General features: G+C 36.1%; 1 protein-coding gene and 1 long non-coding RNA gene across 9 annotated transcripts in view; one reads left to right on the forward strand and one right to left on the reverse strand.

Annotated features, from left to right (window-relative positions):
• The window catches only part of NPAS3 (neuronal PAS domain protein 3), a 609,815-nt gene that overhangs the window by 488,559 nt on the left and 101,256 nt on the right, over positions 1 to 20,000 (forward strand). The window lies entirely within an intron of this gene.
• The window catches only part of LOC135415990 (uncharacterized), an 11,787-nt gene continuing 6,681 nt past the window's right edge, over positions 14,895 to 20,000 (reverse strand). The window contains exons 2-3 of the long non-coding RNA XR_010431380.1: positions 17,330 to 17,506; positions 14,895 to 14,967 (exon numbers count right to left, since the gene is read on the reverse strand). This is a non-coding gene — a long non-coding RNA (uncharacterized LOC135415990). The remainder of the gene's footprint in view (positions 14,968 to 17,329; positions 17,507 to 20,000) is intronic.

Below are 20,000 nucleotides of genomic sequence, written 5' to 3' on the forward strand. Positions count from 1 at the left end.
AGTCCAAACACATCACAGAAATATTCTGCCTTGCACACAGAAAATCTAGCAGATGTTTATTAGTTGTTACAACCACGCAGCATAAGCTGTCTTCAAAGCTTTATTATCAAACAAAATTCCAGTAAAAATTATACAGTCTCTATACTCTTTATTATCACCCTCATTGTGGTATGGTCTGTGGATGTGACTCATGATCTAAGTAAATCAAAAAATGACATCTGCTAGCATCAGTGAGGAGTAGATCAGGCCCTTTAAGATATAAACAAATAGGGCCGTTGCCAAAGTGTTGTCAATAACTTGAAGCATGAAAAGATAACCAGTTAGGGGGGAAAAAAGGTTTTACCTTAAGCATCAGAAATGTAAATGTTTTTATCACCTTTTGGATTTTGACTTCCTTTGCATCATGAGCTAGAAACTTTCTCCAACTTTAGAGGTGAAAAATTCTGTACTATTTGTGTGATTACAGTGTCTAGGACTGTAAGGAAAAGACAAAGTTACTGCAAATCTCGCAGTTAAATTATGCAAGTTGCCAACCCTGCAAAGGTTAGTTGTTCACACAATTATGAATACCTCTGTAAATAATAATAAGCATCCAAAAATTAAAGATGCAAAAGGTTGATTTAGGTAAACACTTCTCAAGATTCCTAGGTTTTTATGAGAATCAAGAAATAGGAATTTAAACACAGTTGTTCAGTTTCTCATGCTCTCTGTACACGTTATTTTCTACCCTACTCTTCATGCATTGTTTTCTGTTGTTATTTGGCCAAGCTATTTTTTCTAGAGTTATTATTCCCAAAGGACTTAGACCTGATTTATCTTTCTTTTTTGAAATTATGCACCTGTGTTTTCCTATCCGTAAACTGAACTGCACAACTGAGATTCTCTGCTGTGTATCTTTAGTTACACAGGGCTTTAAAGTCAGCTGATTAATTCTCAAAGGTCTGAAGACACCTAACTTACACAAGTTTTTTGAATGTTTTTATTGTTTTTATCAAATTTCCTTCTATTTTATCATATTATTTTGGGATTTGTGATGCACAGAGCAGTAAATATTGAAATGCTTTTATCACAAGATGTCTCAGCTACAGCTGTATAATATAAAAACTGTAGATAGACATGAGATTTCTTCCTTTCTCTGTGTATGTTACATCATCGTCTCGTTTCATGTGCTGCCTATTATAGACTAAAGGTCTCCATAAGATCCTGTTCAATACAGAAAATAAATTATTAGACTTTCTTTTTGTTTACCTTCTGGAGGAGATTCAGTAGTGAGGTCTTGAAAGCTTGAATTTCATGTTCCAAGCTTTTTTTTTTACTTTTGTGATGTGGGGAAAACCATAGATAAGTTTCTGATTATTTCACATGTGCAACAAATACCCTTGAAGACTGTCTTATTTTCTGGCAAATAAAACAGGTAAGAGCATAAGAAACATGTTCAGTTGGACTATATTAGCAAAGAACCTCAGCCTCTCAGTTGGGATGACAGCATCTCTTTCAACTGCTCAAGCAGGTCAGCCAAAACAGCAGGTCAGGGCTGGGGCTAACTGGATATGTCTGTGTGTGTGTTTGTCAATGACTGATGAGGACAGGATGAGTTCATCTAGAAAAGAGCGAAGTTCTTGGAGAGTAGAATGTGCCTGAACATAGAGCAGGTTAGTGCAGAGAACACTGGGCACTAAACTGACTGCAATCTTTAAGTGTCCCCATGAAAATTGTTTTGGGTTTCCTAGCTTACTTTTCCTGTTCTGATGGCTTACAACTTATTACCAGTGTTGAGCAAAAATTATTAATTTTCCCTTAACAATGATCTGTGCTTTTCAGACTGAAATTAGTAAGATTTCCACTTTTCCTTAAATAGAATATATTTTAAATAGTGAGTTTGAAACATTTTTATAATTCTAAAGTGTGTCATATTTTTGTGGGTTTGGTCTTTTTTATTGCATTTGTGCATATTGTGGACCTTCATGGCTGCTTGGAAGACTGAATATTCTGCAGCTTGTATATGATAGACTGAGTAGTTTCTCCAAGTGTTTTGAGGGGAATTGAAACAGTCTTCATCCTTTGTGTAGTTTACATTTCTGTACAGCAATGACTCATAATTTGCAGCATGTTCACAGCCATACTGAAGTCTCAATGACATTTTCAGTTTTCAATAGCAAATCAAATCCTAAAATATATTTTATATTAACTGATTCTCTGATTTGTTGTTTTTATTTTAAAACTTTAAATAATATAATTACACTTACAAAAAGAGGTAGTATGACTAAGCTAAAATTAAGAAATATAAAAGTCCTATCGCAATGCTTTGAAACTTAAAATCTCACACAGAAGTTATACTGTTCAGAAGTTGTAAACTGTCCTTTTATCTGTCAAGGTTCGTTTACAGAAAATGATCGATTTGTTTGTTATGAAGTAGAGAAGAATGTTAAAGTATTTATTTCGTAAGAGACTCATGCACTATAAGCAAAATGTTTCTAAACAGCAAGCTTTATTCCCATCTCTGATGAAGCAAGAAAGTCACACCTCTTCACCTTTCAGATTGGCTCCTTCATATTATTCATGCTAGTCTTTTCTCACTAATTTTATGATTATAATGAGGCAGTGGCATGCTAGTTAGCATAGAATGACCTTCTAATTGAAAAGCTGTAAATTCAGTCTCAGTGGCCAGCACTGGCAGAAATTTAAATAAATAAGGCTGCAAAGTCCTTAAAATTTCTGGCCTCTTGACCAGGGTGCTACCAAAGTCCTAGTCATCTGTCGTCTGGTGATGCTTTGTAACTCTTGGTGTTAACTGTCTGTCTTATTACAAGTTAGGTTAGCATGAGAAGAACAAAGAGCAAGGAGTCTTTTACTGGTTAAACAGAGGATTTTGCATTTGAATATCTCCAATATCTGATGTAATGCTATACTTTATAAAGCAGCCTGTTAGTCACATAAGGCTTATTGTTTAATTTTCAAATCATGATGTAAAGCTGGCCAGACTGATGCATCAGTAATTCCTGTCTCTTTATATAGTTTTTCCTGATCGTAGTTTTAATGTTTGTGCATTTATTATTTGAAAGCCCTAATAACACTGGTTTAATGAGATTTTCTTTAAGACAACCACTTGAGATTGGTGCCCAGATACTAAAATGATAAGGTCTTTTTAAGTGTTAGGGAAGATGGATGGATATTTGTGAGCAACTCTGAGAAACTGTGCAGTGTTCAGTGTGTCTTAGAGATACCCAGCTTATGAAATGGTCACAACATATTATCCTACCCACACATAACTAAATACCTCTCAGGATCTTGGTGTTGGTGCTTGGCACTGTCTCACTTAAGTTCATAGCACTAACAAACACTGTATTAGTAATAACTAATAAGAGTTGATAGTCTTACATAATATAAAGCAGCTTTATTCTGTCAGTGTCATGCATCTTTATCAGGAATGCATCATACAGACAATGGAAATTTTCCATGTCCTTTAAAGTTTTGCATTCTGTATATTTGGTTGTTAGACAAATAGAGCAAGCTTTGCTGACTTCATTTTCATTCTTGGCAGCATGTTTTTATCATAAGGCAGATAGTCATTAATTTACAGAATCAACGCTGGGAACAGCTTTTGTGATCTCATATTAAATTTTCGCCTGAATCCGCCCCTTGGCAAAAATTACTCACATCGTTAAAAAATATTTAATTAGGCTGTAGTTTATACCCAGCTCACTGGGGAAATGTTGGAATTAATATGATTTACATGAATTCTGTTTCTCTTTTTTCTGTTAGAGATTAGTTTTGAATTCAGTTCAGAGGGTCGCTGACACTGCCAAGGACTCACAATTGTGAAGGTCAAACAGGTAGCAAATACTTCCCCTGGGTAGTTTCCCTGAAAAGACAGCTCAAAATTGCTTTTAATTACGGGTTACCTAAAAGGCCACTTGCTGTTTTTATTTTTCCACAGATCTCTCAAACATTACATGGCTGGAACTTCTAGGTAGACCACATTAGTTCAAATCTAAAACAATATAAGTCATGTTTTCACTTTTTTTTTTCTTAAAAATGTATAGCATATAAACACCAAACAGAGATTCATGTGTGCACATAAACAGGCATACGTATGTGTATGCCTGTGTTTAAAACACTACCTTTGGTGGCTGCTTCTCTATTGTAGTGGGGAGAACACAAACCATCCTTTCTCTTTCCTAAGGTTTGTAGAGAAAAAAAAAGGAATATTTTGGAAGAAAAATTATTTTCCTTCGTAACAATGCAACCACTGGCTTAATTATTCTTCACAAGATAAGGTACAATGTTTAGTTATGCATTCTCTTGTTTATGATTTCAAGGGCTAGAAAAAACCCTGGGGATCCACAATCCTATGCTTTTTAAAAAGAGAATTTAATGGAAGCTTTAATTAATAATCTAATCAATCAATTAATCTCTGCTACATAAGTGTTGAAATTTTATTCTCCTTCACAGCTGTATCTGTATAGAGAGAAATGAAATGGCTGCCCAATTATCAGGATGATGGTGAACTGTTACAGACACAAAGAAAAAGTGAAACTGTAATAGTTTTGTGAAGCTGACACAGATAATATAATGCTAGGGAAGTACTCTTGAATTTGGGATAGATCACAGTATGTCAGCATGGTGAGTTGCTGTGCAGCTCATTTCAGAAGTTAATTTTTTTTCTTTAGATGAGTATAAGCATGTAAGAACAGTCCCCCAGAGAGGTAGGACTTAACCTATTTGCTTTGTGGAAACTCTGGCAATTATGACGTATCAGTAGTCAAAAAACCCTGTTAAATAGTGAGCGTCACATAGTGTTGACTTTTGCCTTGAGTTCAGAAAATGTAAACCATCTGCTTTATGAACTATGTGCAGACCAAACCATGCTGTTGAATAGCCAACTGTTGATAAATAAATATTTATATCATCATGGCTGGGCTTCGCGAATGAAGATTTGGGAAGGCTCTATCCACATTTGCTACAGGCACGCTGGTGGCTTATGAGGCCAATACGTGACAGACATATCTGATTGCAAAAGGCACAGCAGAAAGATTCCTTAGATGGTGAAATATTTATATATCCAGTGATTTATATAGGTCTTCTATCAGTACTACAAAGGTGAGCATCAGTTTGACCCTTATTTCTAGGACTATGAGTCAATCCAACCTCTTTGGAGCCTGGAACCCTGCCAGAGGTGCCTGCAGTACTGATGGCAATTTAATTGATAACAATGCAGATGATTCTTTCATGCACAAATTTATCTCCTTAGCAGACTCCACATATGTATGTCTGTATGCTTCCAAGTACTTTAAAAAAATGCATTAAAGAGAGACTTATGTACAGGAAAGAGAATTAAATCATAGGTAGGGCTGCACATGTGTTGTACAGCTTCTGTTGCCAAGCTTCTACTTTCTTTTGAAAAGTCAGTTTAATGTGTAAAAACACTTACAGGACAATTTTACAATTTAGTGAAGAGCCTTTTGCAGAGAAGTGTAAAAATGTAAACCAACTTTGAATAAGGAAATTGAAATTTGTACATCCTTAGCAATGTATTTAATATTTTGGGCTGCATGCCATGTGCTACAGTCAGTGCAATCTGTACATCTAAACTTCTATAAAGTCTGAAATGTAAGAACTTTATTACACTTTGAGTAGAGACTGTACACATAGGAAAATATGGTTTATGGCAATTTTTGGACTGCAAAAGGCTAATTAGATATTTACATCAAGATCTCATTTAGCTCTCTTTAGTTCTTTCCTACAGTAATAGAAAAGGCAAGGAACAAAATGTCATACTGAACTATCACTGAACCTAATTCCCTATCTCTTAAATTCAGTGATTTACCATTTCTTTAAAGCAGTATATCTTTCCTTTTATCTTTGGCATATTCATTTTCAATCCTTTCCCAGGATGCAAGTCCTGATGGCTTGATATTACACTCTTTTTGGCAAGGAAAGACCACAACTTTATTTGCAGCAGAAATTGGTTCAAATACCCTAGTATTAACTGTGCATACTATATACAGAAATAATAGCTTACCTTGCCAGCAGTCAGACTTTCCAGTCAGTTATTATAACACTCTTTTCCAGCTGAAGAGTTTTGAATTTTCTTGCCTGTCAGTGAAAAACTGATCATTCCAACCCACAAAAGTATTTTGCTCTAAAGAAGGCAACTCAGAATTTCTCACCCACCCAAAATTGTAGCAACTGAAAAAAATCTGTTGTAATCATTTGTCTGCATCCTTATGCTATCCTTCTGTTCTTTTACCTTTTGCTCCCTTCTGTTCCTCAACTAGGCACCACTGTCCCTTGCAGTATCCAGGGACCATTAGTCCGTAAATACACCATTCTGGCTGCATCTGATATATAAAACACACATATTATACACCCAGAATGATTTACAACAATTTACAATAAATAAAATGCTATCATGCTGAATAGAGGCTTTGGAAGTGCCAGTCAACCATACAAGTTGCCATGTTGTGATGCACCATCTGGATTCCAGCAGTAAGGCAGCACCATACAGTTTTCCAAGCAGAAATTAAAAGCATGGCTGCTGAACATCTGAGTTTTAAGACACTGTCATATCTAAAATATGACAGAAACCATTTGTAATGTCATTCTGTTCTTGTTTCTGCCTTTTGGGTCAGAGGCAGCTCTATGGATACCAGAGTAACATGTTCAATTAGAGCATTTGTTACACCTCAGGAAAATGATCTTGGAGTCACTATGGGTAGGTCTCTGAAATTGTCAGCTGAATATGCAAAAGCAGCCCAAATGTTGTGCATCATGAGAAAGAATATTGAGGATATCATGAACATAAAGTACAATCAAGACCTGACAATATTTTTTTGCCAAGGCAACCATGGATAGAAGTGCTGCAGAATTTCTTAATTATTGGTGTGTTAGGTACTGTGTTTCTTATATGACTGCACATTGATGACTAGTAAGATATACCAGTTCTTGGGCATTCTCAGATCATAGCCTTAGCCATAAATGTAACATCTGAGTCCTGTCAATCAGAAAAGCCTCTCTTGCTCTTTTTTCCTTCCTCTCCTGTTTGTTTTTTATTCCTATATAATACCAACAAGTAGTACAAGACAAATACTGGTCACTGATACAGCCTGTGTGCTGGCAGAACAGCAGGACTGTTCAAAGAAGTAACAGAAAGATCCTCATTGTGATTTGTTGCGTAAGACAGATGCTGGTATGCATTAGCTGAGGGACATGAATAAAAATGAAAACAAAGGAACCATTTCATATGAAAAAATATGGAAAAAATATAAGGAGTAAGAGAAAGGGAAAAGCCTAAAAATATACACTTCCTTCTTACAAATACTTGAAGCAGGGACCATGTTTTATGTATTTTACTCTACAGAATCACAGAGAATCACAGAATCTGCTGAGTTGGAAGCAATCCACAAGGATCATTGAGTCCAAATCTTAGCCCTGCACAGGACCATCCCCAAGAGTCACACCATATGCCTGAGAGTATCATCCAAACACTTCTTGAACTCTGTCAGGCTTGGTGCTGTGACCACTGCCCTGGGGAGCCTGTTCCAGTGCTCAACAACCTCTGGGTGAAGAACCTTTTTCTAATAACCAACCTAAACCTCCCTGACTTAGCTTTGTGCCATTCCCTCAGGTTCTGTCACTGGTCTCCATAGAGAAAATTGTCCGTCCCTCCTCTTCCCCTCACAAGGATGTTGTAGACTGCAATGACATCTCCTCTGTCTTCTCTTCTCCAGGCTGAACAGACCAAGTAACCTCAGCAACTCCTCATACAGTTTCCCCTCAAGGCCTTTTACCATCTTCACTGCCCTCCTTTGGATGCTCTCTAAGAGCTTATAATCTTTCTTATGGCACCCAAAACTGCACACAATATTCAAGGTGAGACCACACTAGTGAAGAGCAGAGCAGAACAATCCCCTCCCTCGACCAGCTGGTGATGCTTTGCCTGATGCCCCCCCGGACATGATTGGCCCCCCTGGTTGCCAGGGCACTGCTGACTCATATTCAACTTTCATTTGACCAGGACCCTCAGGTCTCTCTCCATAGCGCTACTTTCCAGGGTCCCATTCCTTAGTCTGTATGTACATCCAGGGTTGCCTCATCACTGGGGCAGTGGAGTCCCAACCGTGACTGTGTCATGGATGTTTTAAAACTACAAACAACTTTATTGGATGTTAGAGGAAAAACTGTTTTCAAAACTAAGGTTAGTTGTCATATTACCTCACAAGATAAGGATTGCTCAGAGTCTAAAACTAATATAGCTTTCCCATTTAACTATTTTTCGGTTTGTAGGTATTATGAGTGAAGCTGGAGAGAGAACTGAACTTCATGTGTTGCCCTTATTATCTTGTTACTCCACTCCTTAGATATATCATCAAAAAGGCAAGGAACTCTTCTGTTCTAAATAGTGAGTTTCATTGCTAAATTAATTAAATGAGGGAAAAATCATACAAGTATGTGTTTACAGTCACTTTAAAGCCATTAAAAAGAGTGCAGTGGCTAGCTGTAAATTCAGCTATGAAACATACTTGTCATTTGCAGTAGACATAGACACTCAGGAAGCTGCAAAGTCTAAGCAGAACCTCCAGAAAAACAGTGGTACAAGGATCCTGTATTAACATATATAGCTCTGTGCAATTATTAGCAGTGGGAAGAATTCCACAGTGTGAAGAACTGGACTTATTTTCCTGAGGTAGGAAGGATATATATTTTTACTAAATATCGTTGAGTTACATAACCAAGGTATAGCTAATGAGTTGGTTAACAGACACCTATATCTTTTACTATTCTTCTTTTATTGGATTTATTGTCTTCATTGTTTTTGTAATCCTCCCCCAGAAGCTCCACTTCCTTCCTTGGTTTTGCACTTCTCAGTGGCCATATCCCTGATTTCTCCCTCTATATCTCCTCAATTAGCTCTTAGTTTCCCTCTGTTCTGCTGACATTTCTCTGAGTTAAGTTCCATTTTCACCATTTCCCTCTCACCTCATCTCAGTCTAAGCAGAAGTGAACTTTTTGCCTATTGTTTTTTAACATGTATTAGGTGATTTAACATGTGGACACTTAGGAAGTTTCAGATGCAAAAAATATCACCAAGTTCTAAAGGTGTCTTTTGTCTTCAGAACTCGGGGCTCTTTGCAGTCCATAATGCATCTCTGAGGCTGAAGAACCTTCTCCCTCCTGTTTACTTTTCAGTAGTGCCGAATACTGCAAAAGTGCATCTATAAAGTACATTTTAAACATTTTTCTTTCTCTCTCAAAACTTAAAATTCACTGTCATCCCATTATCCAGATTCACTATCGTGTTTTCATCTCCATGTCTTCCATAATACTCACTATACAAGCACTTTTTATCTGAAACTATCCAAAATTTGTCCATTCATCTGTACCTTTTTCTTAGTCATTTGGTTACCTGCATTGTTCTAATCTTCCTTTCTTGATCCAACCTCAGTCTCATTTTTTGTTTTGGTTTGAGTAAACTGTGACTGTTATAGTGTTTTCTTACAAACCTATAAGGATCCCAACATTTTTATGTTTCTGACAACTCTCTTTCGCTTTCTGTAGACTCTCACATTAATTTCACAAATTGCCTTCATTTCCTTTACCGATTTTGTCTTTCTGGTATTTCTCATGCTGACTCCAATTCTTGGTAGAAGCTTGCACATCTCATTTTTTTAGCTGTATCTTACCTTGCTTTTCTTTTTCAGACTGTTTCTCTTCTACTTTAAAATACAAATGTTGCCCTTACCCTTCCACTCAAAAATTTTTCTTTTTCCAGAATACTGGGAATTTGTTTTTCTTACCTGGATTCAATTATATCTTCCACATCAAGACTCGTTTTTACTGTATCATCTATTACATGTGCAGTGTTGCATAAACTACTAATAAAGAAATCTAAAATTGTAAAAGGAAATATTTGAAGAAAAAACAGGCATGAAAAGAGCATAGGAGAGTACTTCATCTAACTACAGTGTAATCCTACAAATTCTATATAATTTTTCCTTTTATTGGTAAAGAGGAGAAAATCTACATAGGTGAGCTAAATACCTGTGTGCTGGTTTTGAAAATACAGCTTTATCTAATCCAGAGACCATGTTTGAGAGAGTATAGATGGGAAGTTCAGAAGTCTCTGACAGGACAGTAATCTTCTATTGCATTTTTTTTAAGCAAAAGAAATAGATTTGGTTTCCTGTGAATGCGAATATTTAATAAACAAGAAAATCCTGAATGAAGTTAGAATATAAATCTTTTTTAATTGGTATATTTATTTCTGTTCAATTTAACACAATCCCTCTTTTGAAGTGCAATGCAAGCAATATCTACTTGAACAAATTTCATGCAGCATGAAGATGTATTGTGGGTTAATTCTGAAGAACATGCCTCTCCAAAGGTCTTCACAACGTTTCAAGCATTTGTTTTTTTCTTCTCTTAACATGTTTGAAATTGAAATTCGTCTGTGAACAGTGTTTTTTCTTCGTGTTTTCACAGAAGCATATTTGCATGCCCTAGAAAAGAATCAATATTATGAATGAAAACTCTCCCCAAAACTCTTTAATTATATGTCTGTGTATCAATATGTAATATTTTATGTTTTCCCAGATTTTTTCTTCTTTTAGCTGACACAGGCAGACTTTGAAAGGAGTAAAATCAACAGTGTAACAACGAAATGCATGCAAACTTGTTAAATGTGATGGCAAAATAAAAAGCTTCAGTCAGTATGATCAGTTAAAAAAAAAAAAAAGAAAAGATAGCCAGCAAACTGTCTATCATGTGATGAAATTTGACAGTAGGGATTATGGCTTTGATGGACCAGAACAGCTAATAGAAGAAGCTGACATTTTTGAAACCCTGCTAATTAAGGGTTCCTTCCTTAATATTAAAATAAAGTCTTTGTCTGGGTTTTATGGTTGGAGAATCAGGTGTTTTCATTAATATATGCCAGTCAGTCTTAATAAGCTTGGAGGGCAGAGGAAGTTATTATTGAGTGACCTTCTACAAAATAAGCATGTTGCTAAGGGCTCTAACCCTGCCCTGTTCAGACTGATGAATCTCATTTCCAATGCAAAAGCTTCACAAGAAATCCAAGTATTCTCTGTGCAATCACAGAAAATAATCCTTGTGTCTCTTGTAATGTCCAGAATTGCCACTTACTATACTACTACTGTACAATGAATATTACAATACATATTATTTTTCTAGCACAATTGTCTACATTTCTGAATTGCCAAGAATAGAAAAACTTATTGTCCAGACACTTGTATTGAAAAGTCAGCTCATTTTAATACTTCTCAAATAGTCATCTACCCTGTTCATGAATTATAATGCACAGAATACATCTGACAATACTAGCTTTGAAAAAGAGATATGTCTGAATTTTTACATATTCATTTTCAAATAGATTTCAAACAGATTTTAAACCATTCATTGAAATTCATTGAATTTGGATTTTGATTGACTCCTAATCTAATTTTACATTTGATAAGTTTTCATCTTTTTTTGGTAGTAATTTTGATTTGATGTTGCTTTTTCAAGATAAGTGGAAGGGTGTGGTAAGTTACTAGGAGTTATTATATATTTGCTGATAGAAATTAGAAAATGAGCTACTGAACCAGATTAGTTTAGTGCAGCGTCGTAACTACCAGTGATGTGTCTTACATCAACTCTGTGTGGGCTGGGCCATTTCTAACACCCCAAGACTTTCTGCAGATATTTACTAATGTTTTGTTGCTTTTTACTTTCCTTGCTTTTCTCTAACTGGGTCAAGTCAGTACTCTAAATGGTCTGTGAGATACTGCACTCATAATAGAGTGGATAATGGATGAAATTCAAAGCAACACATCCAGTTTGCTGACACTATGCTAATAAAATAACATGGCTGCCAAGTAGAAATGTTAGAGTTGGGAGAATATACATGCTCCCAGGTCATTGTGTGAATTTCTAAAAGTTGAACATTTAATAGGAAGCAATCAGCTGCATCACATTTGCAGATCTCCATTCCTTAACTGATGGCACAGCAGATGGATCTAGTTTTCTTGTCCAACCCAAACCAATCTATCACAATCTGTAGAGTACTTGATAAAACTTGTTCCAAATAGGTTTGTTTCTTTTTTATTTACATTTATGATCATGCTAAATTGGCTTCAGAACTCAAACACTGCAACAGAAGTAGATATACATACTCTTGGATAATTCTTGCTCTATATTGTTACATAAGTAAAAACACTGTAAACCAGTGAGAGAGTTCAAACCAGTGCCAATGTTGGAAAAGACAAAATTGAGGTGCATGTATTTCATTTCTGTCTAGATATTTCCTTCCCAGAACATTCTGATACATCATTTTATGATAAATATATATAAAATAAATCAAATAAAATCAAGTAATGTCGTGTAAAACATATCCCATTTAAAAGATGCCCACTATCAAATGCAATGTTTGATTTATTTCTGAATGCCTAATAGATGTCAAAGTTGAATACAATTAGTGCATTTAGTCTACAGAGTGCTTTGAATATGAAAGACTCTCTGTATTCTGTTCCATTAAAGTCAAAACCATCTATGCATCTTGGACTATCTGTATCTCTGCTTGATTTGAAGTTTGTGATTTTTGGCTACTTTATCCCTTGAGCATTTTTCCCCCAAACAAAAGTTATGTGATTTAACTCCATATTAACTTAATCCTCTTAAATCTGAAACAGTAGTAAGTGCAACATTTTTCTTAGAATGTGTAAAACTGATGAAATTAAAATCCCCATGGGTTTGTGGTTAGTGGTTGTTTGTTTATTTTGCTGTGAGTTTTTTGCTTTGGTGTTTTTTGTTTGGTTGGGGTTTTTTTGAGGGAAACGTGTGGGTGTGGCTGTGGATGGTGGAGGTCAGGGAGTAGTAGAAGTGTGATCACTGATTTCCACTCTGTCTCTAGTGGACAGATATGATCAACGGAGGGGAAACAGCCCATATAGTATCTGTTAGCATCTCACTGGCAGCAGCAAACCACAGGAACAAAACATTAGATCTACCCTAGGAATGCCTCTTTCAGGTATAGTGTTGGAGTGCCTAATATACTGCTGCTCTAGAGCCATTTTTTTTTCTTTTAGTATTTGAAGAAATGCAAAATAAAACACTTGAAGTATCTGAAAGTGGTCAAGAAAGGAGTCATACCCCTTGCATGTCCATGAGGTTTAGAGGATTTTTTCCCTTATAGTGAGTTTAGAACTCCAAAAAGTTTGATTGAAAGCTTCCTGATTTCTGATAATAAAACTTTTGTAGACATCAATGTGTGTAAGAAGTAACCCTCATAGAGAAATATTTCATTCTCATCCTTGTTGGCATTGTGTTGCTAAATCGTATTAAAAGAGCTTTCTTACATTCTCAGCAGTACTTTATGCAGTGCCTGCTGTGGCTCATCTAAGAGCCAATATTAGTGCTCATTCACCAAAAAAGTAAGAGTAAAGCAGAAATGGTATCTATATGCAGAAATCGATATTCATAAATAAAACAACAAAAGTCACTTTACTCAAATACTATAAATGCTATAATTTTTACTGTAAATGTAGTTGGAACAAGGTCATTCATTTTGCTGCTAGAAAACAAATGGAGTACTAAGCTAAATTTATGTCTTCTTCAAGAATAATGGGTTTTAGTGCAGGAGGAAGGAAATTTTTTCCACAACAGAAGCTAACAGGTGATTTCCACTTCCAAACATTGTGACTGTAGCTTAGGACAAGAGCTATGAAGAGAAAAGGATGCTCCAGGATGTTTGCAAAAGGCTCACTGATTGCTGACAACAGCAATGTTGTGATTAAAAGGAGTGGCATACAAACTGTGAGGCTTGTCCTTAATGTAGTAGGATACAGGGTGCCCAGAGGACACCCCAATGCACTGAATGATCCATCTCTATTCCATTAATCATATAGATGTACAAGTATTCAGAGAAGGGAATATTTCACAGCCAAGACCAATGTAAAACAAATGAACGAATAAAAAGACTCAACCCAACATATTTATGAAATTCGCAATATTTAGAATCTAGAGCTGTGGGCAGGTGGCTAATTTAGCATAGAAGGAAGAGCAAAAAAGCAGCTGTAAAGATAGCCAGAACAATCAGCATGTCCCACTCCACCAACACATTTGTGAATCCTGAAATAATCTGGCTGTGGAAAGTATTACTCTAAGTGATCAATATGACTAATCACTTTTAAGAGGAAGGCATTTATATGGAGATAGTATCTGTTTGCAACATATATAACTTTTGCAGTTTCAGGCTTTGCTTTTCTATGTGCTCTTATTTTCCTGTCTTCCTCATAGTTCATAAAACAGAAGCTAAACATCTTGGCAGCAGCCTTTCAGCTGTTACATTTGAATGTAGTAATACACAGTAGCCACTTTGGTGGCTTTCAAAACTTGGAGTGCCCTCCAGTTCTGAGTAGCAATAAAAAAGGATGGAATTTTCCAGAGGGACACAAAAAGATACTGAACGAAAGAGAGACAATGTAAAGTACAGAAGACCTATGAATGACTTGAGATGGGCTGGCTTGAAATGCAAGAATAATCATTTAAACAAAAGAGAGTTTCTGGGAATATTTTCCAGAGTGATTAAGGGAAAGTGAATGAGAAATCTCTCCTCTTTCCCAAAGGATCACTAGAATCTTTTCTTCTGTTACTCAATTTTGTAAAACACAAATATGTTTTAGAAAGTAGTTTGAGAAAGCTGTGAAATTTGTTCTTTTAGCCAGTGCCCCAATTTCCTTCCATTATGATACACTCTTAAAGACAGAATCTATAGGAGTATCTACCTTAATTTACAGGCTTCATCCCATAAAACCATAGTCTCACTCAGGATTTAGACTGCAAATTTCTTAGAACATTGGAAGGGCTCCCCTTGCAGCCTGGCACAGGGTCACAGAGGCTTGTACAAAGATCTTTAATTCCTTCATTCTCAGGTTATAGAGCATTGCAAAGAACTGCCATGGGCAATCTCTGTACAAGAAGACGAGAAAATAAAACGAAAAGTATGCGAGAAAATGGAAGCTGAGTTGAGCAAAAGCAAGTGTCCAAAGATATCTGTATAATACCCAGTGCTAGTGTTAGCTGCCTTGCATATACTTGCTCCTGACAGACTAGGTGCCACGTTATGTCAGCTGCAGAAGGCTACAAGCCCCCACCCTGCCCCAACAGGAAAACTCTCTAGCTGATAGCTGCCTAACATAAAGGTATGAAGGATTTTATATCCATGGCAAAATTTTCCAAAGAGCTGTCTCAGGCTGAGCATCCAGAATCAAAGGCTACTTTTGAAAAGTTGACCCTAGCCTTTGGGGAGACACTACAAAGACTTTCCTTATAATGTTTGCTGAAAGGGTAATTTGAATCTCATTCTGTAGTCCCACATTGGACTAAATTGAAAGCGCCTCCATCGATGTCAACAGTTTAATGAAGATTGCTGTAATTTCACGGATTTTTTTTTTTGGTAACCTATGCTAAATGAGTTACATGATGCAGTGTGTGTCTATATGTGTGTAAAGTCATTGAAAGACTTTTTGTTCTATCAGATTCACTATTGAAGATAAGTTTTTCTTTCTCCTCTTTCTACTAATGTATACAAAACTTTATTCAGCAGGTGTTTCAATTTCTGTATCTGTTCTTGAGATATATGAACTAAAATTTAAAGTAAGATGGATTGGGAAAGAATGCAGTATTTCTGCCAAAGCAGTTCAATATTCAGAAGTCCTGTGATATGTAAAAGTTATAGAGAGTGAGCTATCATACACGTTAGTCCAGAGGAAACCCTATTCTAATGTTGATACCACATTGCATTGTATTTCACTTTCTTTTTGGTGTATTATTTTATAAGCTGTAGTACAGTCTGGTGATTGTTGTGTTCTGTTTTATACATCATCTCTAATCTTCCTTGTTGCGTAACATGTAGCTTAGTATTTAGAGAAAAATGAAATAACCAGAAAATGGATAATAAATGCTTATTCAACTGTCTGCAATTTGGTGTGTTAATCGTTATATAGAAAATTCATTATTGCATGGATATATTACTGCTTTTTTCTGTTGCTGAGCTATTTGTAACCATATTTCACCTTAAAAAGCATTTTTAATCACTGTTAATCACTAAGGAGTTTACAGTGCACTGTCCTTTTCCACAGCCTTGAAGTGCTGTTTAATCCATTTAATCAAATGAGATTTACCATAGCACTAACTTTTGTTGTTGCAATAATACCACAGTTAGACAGTATTGCTCAGTTCAGGAAGAATAGCAAAGGCAATTGATATACCTGCTCGAAAAGGCAAATTCTTCCTTGTTTCCCAGGAATCACATCCTCCAGGAGGATACGATGATTCTGATTTAGAAAAGTCACCGAAGTTCAAAATCGTTTCACTATTCACCAAACTGAGAAGTTACCAAATATGAATTGCCGATATCATAGATATTTTTATAACCTCCAGGATTTTATGGCATAACAGTGACTTCTTTAAAATATTACACCCTCTGAGATTTTTAAAAATGACATTAAAATAAAAAAGTATTGTCTAATATGCTGGAAAAGCAAAGCAAAGAAAAAAATCTTTTTGTGCCAAAGAATTTTCGGTTTCCTGTTGCTGTAAGCAGCTAGAGAGGTTCACACTCCACAGTCACTTCATTAGTAACAATCTACAGCAATTCTTTTGAAGTCAGTACGGTTAACCAGCTGTAAAACCAATGTTACTGCAATAAAATCCAGATCTACAGGTGCCATACTTTCTGCCATGTACCACAGTCATTTCTGATTCTTCTTTCAGAATCTCACTATTGTTAATAATAAAACAATAGTATCTCAGGTACTACAGAGTGGTAACCACTGGTAAATTTATGTGACCTCTGTGACTGAAGAGTAACAAATTAAGTGAGCATGCATGGTTCGTCTTGCTCAGAGCCACTCAAGGCACGAGCTAGCACAATACTCCTTCCTCTAGAGCATATTGCATGCATTCTATACATATTCAGTTCAGCTGGAAAAGAAGGAGTTTCGACCAATCAGGTCAGTATATGAAAATAATTCCATCTCTCCATGCTGTATGCATCATGATTATGGATGTGCTGAGGCACCAATAATCAATCTCAGTTACTGAAGGACATGTTGTCACTTGCTGCTCTTAGTCATGAAAATGTTGTACAAAAAAGCAGAAGCAATACAGCTTGATTTTCATGGAGGTATTATTGTACATGAGGTACTGGGAGATCATACATTATGATAGGGAGCACAAGCTGCTCAGTGCTGTTCATTTTGCTGTGTTTTTTATAAATGGTTATGGAAGTAAAACCTAAGCTGTACGGCTGCAGTGTCAGGTACAGTACCTTGGGCTTTTCTCCTGCTTTCTTCCACCCATCCAAGCAACTTGCAGAGGTGGCATTATCGAACACTTTTTCCTCCTCCCAATGAACTGGGGGTGTTTTGCAGAGATTAGTTTAAAATGATCCAATCTATGTCCTATAAAACTGACTTCTCTGGTAGTGGTAAGTGGCAGCTGGCAGCTGGCAACAGAACAGTTCAAAGGTGGATGAGATCATCCATATTAAACAAAACAACCTAACATTCATTTGCATCCCATTTACCTTGAGGAAACTGCAGCACAGGTTTAGTGTTAGACACATGATTAGTGTTTTGTTGGTCTCTAAGACCCTGAAAAGGTGGTTGTCCCAGCAGCAAATTCAGCGGGTGCTACTGAATTGGTTTCCACTGACAAAAAACAAACTAATTTCCATGGTGAAAAAAATCTCCTAAGTCTGCACCATGTGACAAAGATTTTGTTACACTCAGAGCTGTAAATCTGAAGAAAAGTAAATTTGCTAATGAAAAGACCCAACCTGTGCAATTATATACAATCTCCTGAAAGGCTGATATTTCTTTTTACAGTCTATTTTTTAGGCTAGAGGCTGAAATGAAGCACACTACTAAACTACTACTTCTAGTAGTCGGTTGTTCATGGTTTCTCTCTATTTTTGTCACCTGAGGTTGAAATTATATTTTCAGGGATGTTTGCTGATATTGCCGTACTAGTCCACAGTATAGGTAGGTCCTAGCATCATTTTGAATGATCCTGAGTTCAGCTTAAGATTGACGGTAAAGGCAAATTAGATTATAGCTCTTCTTACAATCTGATATGCAGAAAAGGAAAATATAATTGCTTTTTTTTCTGATGTTTCATATTTACAGCACTGGTGTAGTTAACCTGTCCGTAACCTGAACAATTTTATTTTAAAAAAAAAGTCTTTATTTTTAGGACATTTTTTGAATACCTTGATAGAATGTATGTAAAATTCCAAGTTGAACGTTTAGAATTCTCTTTGCCTTGGCTCAGCAAGAGTAATCATGAACTTGTCATAGTACTTGTCATAGATAGTATGTTTGAATTTCCCTTACTTTCCTTCACAATTAGCTCCTCAGATCAGATTGTCTTGCTTGTTTCCTGAAGACAAGGGAAGATGGTCAAGGTCTATGTCTGGTAAATGTCCTACCTTATAAAGCCCACACTTTTCTGTGTTTCTTATGTTAGAGCAGTTTATTCCTGTGCACCTCCTTTCTCATTCCACTTCTGCCCAGGCTGCCCTTTAACAATGGCTGTTTTCTGAGGAGGTGGGAGCAGGCAGATGTGGAGTGGAGAAGAGTGAAGCAAAACTCCATTTGTCATGGTGCCTTTTCTGCCTCAAACATTTTGGGTTAATCATTTTATAAGTAGTATGTTCTGGGGTAGTTTTTCTTGTTTCCATTCGCTATGAGATGTGTGATTACTTGTATTTGAAATGAGTACTTAGATTTCATAGTTTAATGCAGTTAATAATACAGCCATGGAATGATAGGTATATTGAAGTATTTCAAAAGAGAAATTGTGATTGAAATACAGTAGTGAAAAGCTGACAGAGTTTATCAAAGTGCTGCAGTTTACCTTCATACAGAAGGAGAGTGGCTGTTTTCATATTCACTAATCCCCAAATAACCACCAAGAAATATTAAAATACACATTTTATTAGTTTCATTTAATTTCTTAATTGCTCAAATTCAGTTTACCAATTTATTGCTGTGTGAAATGCTTAGAGGCAATGCGTACATTAAAGGGATTATTTACATGTAATCCCTCCCTCCCAAAGGATACAAACTGCTCATTTATGAATCCTGATTTACACTCTGTAACAATACCAGATGAATGAAATGGTTACTGTAGAATGATGTATCTCCTGGAAATGCAATACTGTGTGGAGTATGATTTAGTACTAAAACTGAACTATTTCATTTTCACTGATGATTTTAGTAAAGGTGTGTGAATTTAGAATTAACTAAACTAAAACTGCGTGCTGCAATTGAACAATTTATTTTCTGAGAATATGTGCAATTGAGACATTAAAATTTAACCTTGGGGAAAAGTCTCTTTTAAAATGTAAACCATGTTCTATTTGGGATGTGGATTATTTTCAGCTAGGGTTATGATTTTACAGGAAAGAGATTTATAATTAGTTTTAATATAATTGGCAGGGATTTGCCATTGAGATGCAGCCTTGCAGCTTGTTCCCTGCCTGTGGATATCACTGTGGGTATCTGTTTGCCAGCCAAAAGGTGTGAAATCAAGATGTAATAAGAGAAAGGAGAAAGCACAGTGAATCAAAACCTTAACCACAGTGAATCAAAAGGAGTAAAATTTTGAAAAGTCTTTAAGTACATTTTATAGAAGGAAATGTCTTTAACCTGCAATCTACTCATTGCACACCTTTAAAGAATGATAAAATTCACCTCCAGTTTTAAAGAGGTACTTATTTATTCTGTCAGTGTTATCCTACCCCTTCTCTTTGGCCAGATTTAACCTGCTGTATTAGAAATTCTCACATTCTGAAAGCATGACCATCTATGCCAGCAGTAACATCAGGACTTAAGAGAATCTGCAAAAGCCATAGTCTCTAGCTTAAAAATCAAATACCTGAAACCTGAAACACTCTGTGTCCATCTCTTAAGAATTACTCTGCATTTCAGCTTGTT

This window comes from Pseudopipra pipra, chromosome 6, assembly GCF_036250125.1.
Source record: "Pseudopipra pipra isolate bDixPip1 chromosome 6, bDixPip1.hap1, whole genome shotgun sequence".
Classification (NCBI taxonomy): Eukaryota; Metazoa; Chordata; class Aves; order Passeriformes; family Pipridae; genus Pseudopipra; species Pseudopipra pipra.